Below are 8,353 nucleotides of genomic sequence, written 5' to 3'. Positions count from 1 at the left end.
CTGGAATGAAGTGGTTTTGCAGCTCACTTCCCTTTTGAGTGTGTACATTCTGCCTCCTAATCCTGTAGGCCTAGGTCTCTTTGCCTAGAGGCTTTTGAAACTGTTTTATGCCTTCAAATGTTGTTACACTGGAGTTCTTCCTGCTAACAGGACTAGGGCTTGGAAGCTGAGAACTTCATTTGAACCCAGGATTGTTCAATGATGTTTATTTCCTGCATTTATAACTCAAGAACTCTAAGAAAATTTAGAGTGCAAGCAACTTCTCATTACCAAGGGAGACACAGGAAGCTCTTGAACATCTGACCTTTCAGTAGTAGAAGTCAGAGTGTCATACACTTTCCAACCCTGGCTGGCTTCATCCTGTGATCCTCAGACTTCAGGCTCCTAAGCTAGGGTGATGGGCATGAGCTACTGGTGCTCTCCTAGGTTCAGAACTGTAATAACTTTTGCATTACAAGTCAACTGCTTATCACAAAGGGCTTGGGCAGCATATTAGGCCTTTCTACATTGGACCTCTCAGAACCATAGAACACAAGGTTATAATGCTAGAGTCTGAGAGGCTGTGCATATGGATGGGCTACACTTGAACCTTGAGCTCTAACTCCAATTCTGGTATACGTGCACAATCATTTTTCCAAAGAATGTTCTAATTAACAAAAAGGAAAAGTACTTTGCTTAACCCTCACTTTTTTTCCAGTTTTATGTCTCAAACTCAAGCCTGAGCACTGTCCGTGAGCCCTTCAGCTCAAGGCAAACACTCTACCACTTGACCCACAGCACAACATGTGGTCTTTTTGTAGTTCATTGGAGATAAGAGTCTAACCGGTTTGCCATGCCTAAGCTGTCTTTGAACTGTGGTTTTCAGATCTCAGCCTCTTGAGAAGCTAAGGTTCCTGTTGTGAGCCACAGGCATCTAGCCTCTTGTTTTTGCCAGACTTGGGGCTTGAACTAAGGGCCTGGGTACTGTCTCTGAGCTCCTTTTTCTCAAGCGCTGTACCACTTGAGCCACTCCACAGCTTCCAGCTTTTTCTGAGTATGTGGCATTGAGGATTCAAACCTTACCATTCATGCATGCTGAGCCAGCTCTCTACCACTAAGCCACATTTCTAGCCCCACCCTTACAAATTTATTCCTCAACTTGACTATCCCCAAGAAAAGGCTTCTGAGTATAAATCATCTAAAAATTTCCTATAGGAAGGTTCTAAAGATAAAGAAGACAAAGTTCATACTTGGAAGAGACTCTAAACATGTGAAGACTGTGACAAATGCTTCCATTTAATTATGTATCATGTTTTAACACTTAATAAAATATTAATGAAAAACCAGTCAAGGTCTTAAATTATTGTGTATAAATTTATAATAGATATACAACATGTACTAAATATTATGTTATAATAATACTAAATACAATAAACAATAAGTAAATGAAAAGTAAAAAATAAAATACAAAATCAATAATAAAAATTATAATATGTTATAAACATACATATGTAAATATATATCATATATTACACATATGTAGAAATAGTTTTTCCATTGCAGGGCCTTCATTCAGACGCTGGGAACTCTAGCCTGAATTTGTTTTCCTCAACGACAGTGAACTTTGCCTTCACCCATGGTGCAAAATATTTACCTGGATGGTGAGATCAAATACCAGCAATGATGGAAATACTGCCCCCAGTTCCAAGACAGTGACTTAATTTTTTAAATGGAAGCAGTTATGTTTATTCAGTTACATACTGAACATTTTTTAAAAACTCAGTGTAGAATTTTGGACATCGATTCAGACACCTTGCTCTTACCCCAAAAATGCTTGTCTGCGCACTACTTTTTTTCATTTTTTATTGAAAAATGTTGTACAGATGGGTTACATTTAAATGAGCATGGTAACGAGTACATTTCCTATTGAGCATTGTTGCCTCCTCCTTTGTTTTCCCCCTACCATTCCTTCCCTCCCATCTCTACAACTACTCCCTCTGCCGAGCTCAGTGACTTAATTTTTATTTTTGGATTTGCACTAGGTTTGAACTCAAGTAGTGGCAAATCTTCACTTTCCCTCACATTGCTACGTACTTACCAAGACCCTAAGTTCAAATCCCAGGTTAGGAAAGAAAACTGGTAGAAATTCAAAACAAGGACTTTATTTCTTTTTTAATTTAGATAAATAATTAATGTTTTTATTTATTATTTATTTTGCCAACACGGGGCTTGAACTCAGGTCATGGCAACTCTGCCTCAGCTTCAATCGGCCTAGAGTGGGGCACCGATGGACCTGTAGTCAATCCAGGGATCCTAGGCCCAGAGGGCTTTCAGGAAGAAAAAAGAAAAAAAAAAAACGTAGTATAGCACAAAAAGTGGCAAGCTTCAGAGTGCTGAGGGTTTTACATTTTTTTCTTTGCACAGTGACCATCCTGGGTCTGAATAACATGGCTGAAAAGTGGACCTGAACTGCCATACCTGAAGGCTGGCTTGCTATCAGGGAATCCATAAGCCAACCTGTGAACATAGGCCCCGAGTTCAAATCCCAGAACTGACACCTACCAGTGGCAAGAGATCACAAAAGATTCGTTCCTATGCATAGGAATACCAATTGAAAGAGTAGTTCATTCTTCAGTATAGTATAAAATTGGATGCAATAATCCTAGGACGCTGATGGAACTTAATTAATAGGTTATTATGCATGAAAGGAATAATATTCCTTCAATGGCGATATAATAAATGCTTAAGAGTTGGTAGGAATGTAGTAGGTGCCATTGAATCATAGATAGACGGCTCTGATGCTCCTTACTAATATATATTTATTTGTATACCACACTCTGCCTATACATGCATCACTGTTTTGGTCAATCCTGGGCTGGATCTCAGTACCTGGGAACCACTTCACAGCTTCATTGCCTAAAGGCTGCCATGCTGACACTCATCCATTCATGAATTGGGCTTGCTAAACGCTGAGTTCAGAATCCAGCACTGTCAAAAATTTAATCTTGGAGTATGAAGCCAAGTGTGACACATGTTTTCCTTTTCTGTGAGAGTCCTGGGAGTCAGGCATGGTGGAGAATATATTTACACATCTGGATGCTGTGATAGGATGTAAACAATTGTAATAAATGTTACAGGGGTCATCAGAGTCAATTAAATAAATGATAAATCAATGAATAAAACAAGAAATGAAATGAATAACCACACCCAACAAAATATGGACTGACTATGTGTATGGAAGTATAAATCCTATCTTTAAAATGGATATAAGGAGTATGTTTTCCAGCTCTTAGGCTTGAATTCAGGCCTAGGGAACAGGCCTGACTTTCTTGTCTTCAAGCATGTTCAGATTCCCTTCCGTCATGGTGCTGCATATATACACAGATCTTGAGTTCAAATCCCAGACCTGGCAGAAAAAATGTCATGAATTGCAAACCAAGGAACTAAATATATTTTTTTAATTGAGGGCTATTGGAGAAGCCATTGTCCTGCACTGCAACATAAGCCTACAGTTCGAATATAGTCATGCCACTTCCAGATGGTGGGAGATCCTAAGAAATTCGTTCCCATCCACAGGAATAATGATGGAATGTTATCGATATCACAGTTGAATGACATGCTCATGAATGACTCTTGTACACAATTAGACTTCATGATTTCAGTCGGCTGATTGATTTTATTTAATATCTTATGAAACATTAAAAGAATACTATTTCTCACACTGATTTACTTAATAGTTTATTAAAGATAAAAATAATAACATTAATTACATGGAGACATAATAAATACCCAAGAATTGGTAGGAATGTAGTCTATATAACTGAACAATTGATAGACATCTCTGGCACTCTGTAAAGATATACATATATATATATATATATATATATATATATATATATATATATATATTAGTGTACTACGATCTGCGTGTCAATCTGTTCTTATTTTGTCAACCCCTGGTGCTTGATCTCAGATCCTGGGAACTGCCTATCAGCTCAATTTGTTCCAGGATGGCATGCTAACACACACACATTCATGAATTTGGCCCTGTGGGCCTTGAGTTCAGATGTCATCATGCCCAAACAATGAATCATGAAGTAAGAAACTGATGGTGACACATGTTTTCTTTTTCTGTGAAAGTCCTGGGTGTCAGGTATAAGTGGAATACATATGCAGATCTATATCCTATTTAATCAATGTAACCAATGTTCTATGTGGCATATTAGTCAATAAAATAAACAGTCAATACATGTTGGGTCTTTGTTTGCCCCCGAAAGATGGATGGGGCCCGGGAATGGTAAGTGTGCCACTAGTCTGTTCCCCAGCCTCCCTTAGCCTGGGAGACATTCAGACACAATGGGGAGTCAAATTAAGCAAGAACTCGTTTATTACCACACAACAAGCAACTTTTAAAGGGAAAAACTGCGAGGCATGGAAGGGGAGGGAAAGGAACCAACCAATCACTGTAAAGGTCACACCCTATCATGCGCCTAAGCTTTATCCAATCAGATTTTAAGGTAAACAATTGGGCTGTGCCCACTCAACTTCCCCTCAGCACCATCTTTGCTGCCCATGTGCCCCACAAACACCTGAATAAAACAAAAAATAAAATGAATAACTACACTGAATGCAATATGGTGTCAACCTATGTATGTAAATATAAATAAAATATTTAAAATGTACACAAATAGGATGTATTCTTGTGCTGGGGATCAATTTCAGACCTAAGGAACAGACATGAATTTCTTGACTTCAAGAAGGCTAGATTTCTGTTTCCACACAGTGCAACAGAGTTAACCAGACTGTGAGTTCCAATCCAGTCCTAGCAGTAAAAATGGCACCTTTATACTATGTGACGCCCAATTCTTAGGTATTTCATTATGCCTCCATTTAATGAACATGATTGTTTAAATGCTTCATGAAATATTGATTAAAATCGATCAGTGTCCTATAATATAATTGTGTATAATTTTATCACAGAATTATTTAAGAGCTGCCCATTCAATCATAACATACATCACATTCCCTTGGTATTCATATAGATAGGAATGACTTTATAAAGATCTCCTTCCATTTGGAGTTGGCAGGACCAGGATTCCAACTGTGGGCTCCAGCTCCCACCATTTTAACTCAAGGATAGGGGACTCACTGGTCTGTCTAAGATCAGCAAGACCAATGATTAGGCAGGCACCAGTGGCTCTCAGCAGTCTTCATTGATATTTACAAGGCTGTGATAGGAGGATAATGGTCAAATTCACAGTAGGCAGGAAAGTCCTTGAGATTCCTGTCCAACTTCAGTGCAAGCAAAGCCAGAAGTAGAGCCATGTAGCTCCAGTGGTAAACGGCTATTCCTGATCAAAAGCAGTTCACAACACACACACACACACACACACACACACACACACACACACACACACACACACACACACACACACACACACACACACACACTGCAGTCTAATCATCTATCTGTTTATATATTGGCCATTCCTATGGGTTGATCTCAGGTCCTCAAATTTGCCCGCCAACTTCTCTTGCATCAGACTGGCGTGCTAACAGTTACCGACTACGAAGTGAACTGCTAGCCCCTGAGTTCAAGTCACAGAACTGCCAAAAACTTAATCCTGGGGAAAGCCAATTGCCCCACTTGGTTTCTTTATCAGTGAAATTTCTGGGACTCAGGAATGATGTAGAATACATAGGCAAATCTATGTCTTATGTAATAGGATGCAAAAAATATTATATGTGTAATCATATTCACTAAAATATAAAAGAAACAAATAAAACACAAAATAAAATGAATGTACTAACTGCAATATTCAGTTAGTATACAGTAAAAATGTGTAGGTCAATAAAAATCATGTACTTAAAATATATAAATATATTATTTTTTTGAGTGTCAAGACTTGAATTCAGGCCCTATAAACAGGCTTGTCTTTCTTGTCTTCCAGAATGGTGATCTTCCCCATCCCCCACAGTGCTGCAGATTTACCCAGACCCTGAGTTCAAATCCCAGGCCTGGCAGAAAAAATGGCATGAATTCTAAGCCAAGGAGCCTCATAATTTTTTAAAATATTTTTCATGTATGTACTTATGTAGGCATGCATGTATGTATGTATGTATTTTTCTTTTGTCAAGCACAGGGTTTGAAATCAGGTCATGGCAATTCTGCCTCAGCTTTCATCACTCTAGCCTGGGGTGCAGCCCCTGGACCCATAGCCGAACCTGGGTTCCTGAGACTCAAAGGCTGACAAGAAAAAAAAAATTAATGAGACACAGAAAAAAAAAAAAAGAACTGGCAACTTGCAGATGGCTACTGGCTTTACATTTGTCTTCTTTTCAAGATGACCATCCTGCGTCTGAATGACACGGTTGAAGAATGTTGGTAACTAGGCATTGCTGAAGGCTGGCGGGCTACCAGGGAAGCCATAGGCCTACAGGGAAATATAGGCCCTGTGTTTGAAGCCGGGTCCTGACCCTTACCAATGGAGGGAGATCCTAAGAGTCTCCTTCCTATTCATAGGAATACCGATGGAAGATTATGAATGGCACGGTTGAATTAGTTGTTTCTGAATACTACTATATAATAGAGTGATTTTAGGAGGCCAATGTATTTTAATGAATATTTTTGACACATTGAAAGAATACTATTAATTACATGGACATAATAGTTTCAGGACAGTGGTTGATTTAACTAATAATTAAGGATGAAAACAATAATATTAATTACATGGAGTTATACTAAATACCCAAGAATTGATAGGAATGTAGCCTATGTAACTGAATAATGTATAGACTTCTCTGGCACTCTATAAAAATCAATATTTATTTGTGTACTACCATCTGCATGTCTATCTATTCTAATTTTGTCAACTCCTGGAGCTGGATCTCAAGTTCTGGAAATCCTTGTCAGCTCAATATGCCTCAGGCTGGCATACTGACACTCATCCATTCATGAATTAGGCCTTGTAGGCTGTGACTTTAGATGCCAGCACTCACAAAAATTGAATCATGGAGTAAGAAGCCCATGGTGACACATGTTTTCCTTTTCTGTGAAAGTCCTGGGTATCAGGTGTGAAATGTCATACATAGGCAAATCTATATCCTATGTAATAAATGTAATAAATATTTCATGTGTAATAAATGTCAATAAAATAAATGGTAAGTAAATAAATAAAACAAAAATAAAATGAATAAGTACACTATGCACAATATGGGATCAACATACGGGGTTCGATTTCAGGGCCTGGGAAGTGCCTGGCAGCTGAATTGGCTAGAGGCTGCTGTGCTGACAGTCAGCCATTCATGAATTGAGCCTTCTAGGGCCTGAGTTAGATCCCACCACCGCCAAAAAATGTAATCTTGCAGTGGAAAGCCAAGCATGACACATGTTTACTTTTTTTTTTGAAAGTGCTCGGTGACAGGTAGTATGTATAATTCAGATGCAAATCTATATGTAATAGGATATCATAAATGTAAAAAATGTCATAGGTGGAAGAATTGTCACTACAATAAATGAAAAACAGATATAATTAGTAGTGAATCATTCTAGGATAAAATTAGACACAAAAACTATAGGATGTGGATTAAGTTTAATATTTTATTAAGGATTACCAGAATAAAAATTGCATGGAAACATAAATACCTAATAATTGGTAGTAACACATGATGCATAATTTAATAATATATAGATATCTGTCTCATTCTATAAAATATGAAATTATGTGTATGGCTGTATGTACATATGTGATAAACAATAACAAAATATTGAGTAATTTAGTTAATGCTTTATTAATTGTTAACTGGGACACATCATTAAATGGAGACATAATTTAATAAGTAATAATTGATAGTAATATCTATAAATTAATAATATACATACATCTTCTGTGTATATAATGCTTATATACATCAATCTCTATCTATTTATACCTGGTTCACTCCTGGGGCTTGGTGGTTGACTGCTCACCTAGTGAGCATGAAGCCCTGGGTTCCATTCCTCAGTGCCACATAAGCAGAAAAAGCTAGAAGTGGGCACTGTGGCTCAAGTGGTAGAGTGATAGCTTGAGCTGAAATGCTGAGGGACCGTGCGCAGGCTGAGTTCAGGCCCCATGACCAACAAAAAAAAGTAAATATATTTTTTTAAAAAAGCATTACCAAATATATGCCAAGTATAAAGGCACAGGTCTTTAATTAAAGCTACTCAGAGTGAAGACAGGAGGATCACAATTCTAGGGAAGCCTGAGTAAATGCACTAGACCCTATGTGAAAAACAAACTAGGATGGTCCAGGTTTAAGTGGTAGGGTGTTTACTAGGACAGTATGAAGCTTTGGTCCAATAAAGAAGAGGAAGAAAGGAAGAGAAGAAGAAGAG

The sequence above is a fragment of the Dipodomys merriami genome, unplaced genomic scaffold (genome assembly GCF_024711535.1).
Source record: "Dipodomys merriami isolate MVZ:Mamm:240054 unplaced genomic scaffold, mDipMer1.0.p SCAF_124, whole genome shotgun sequence".
NCBI classification, from domain to species: Eukaryota; Metazoa; Chordata; class Mammalia; order Rodentia; family Heteromyidae; genus Dipodomys; species Dipodomys merriami.
Note: the sequence above shows the minus strand (reverse complement) of the source record.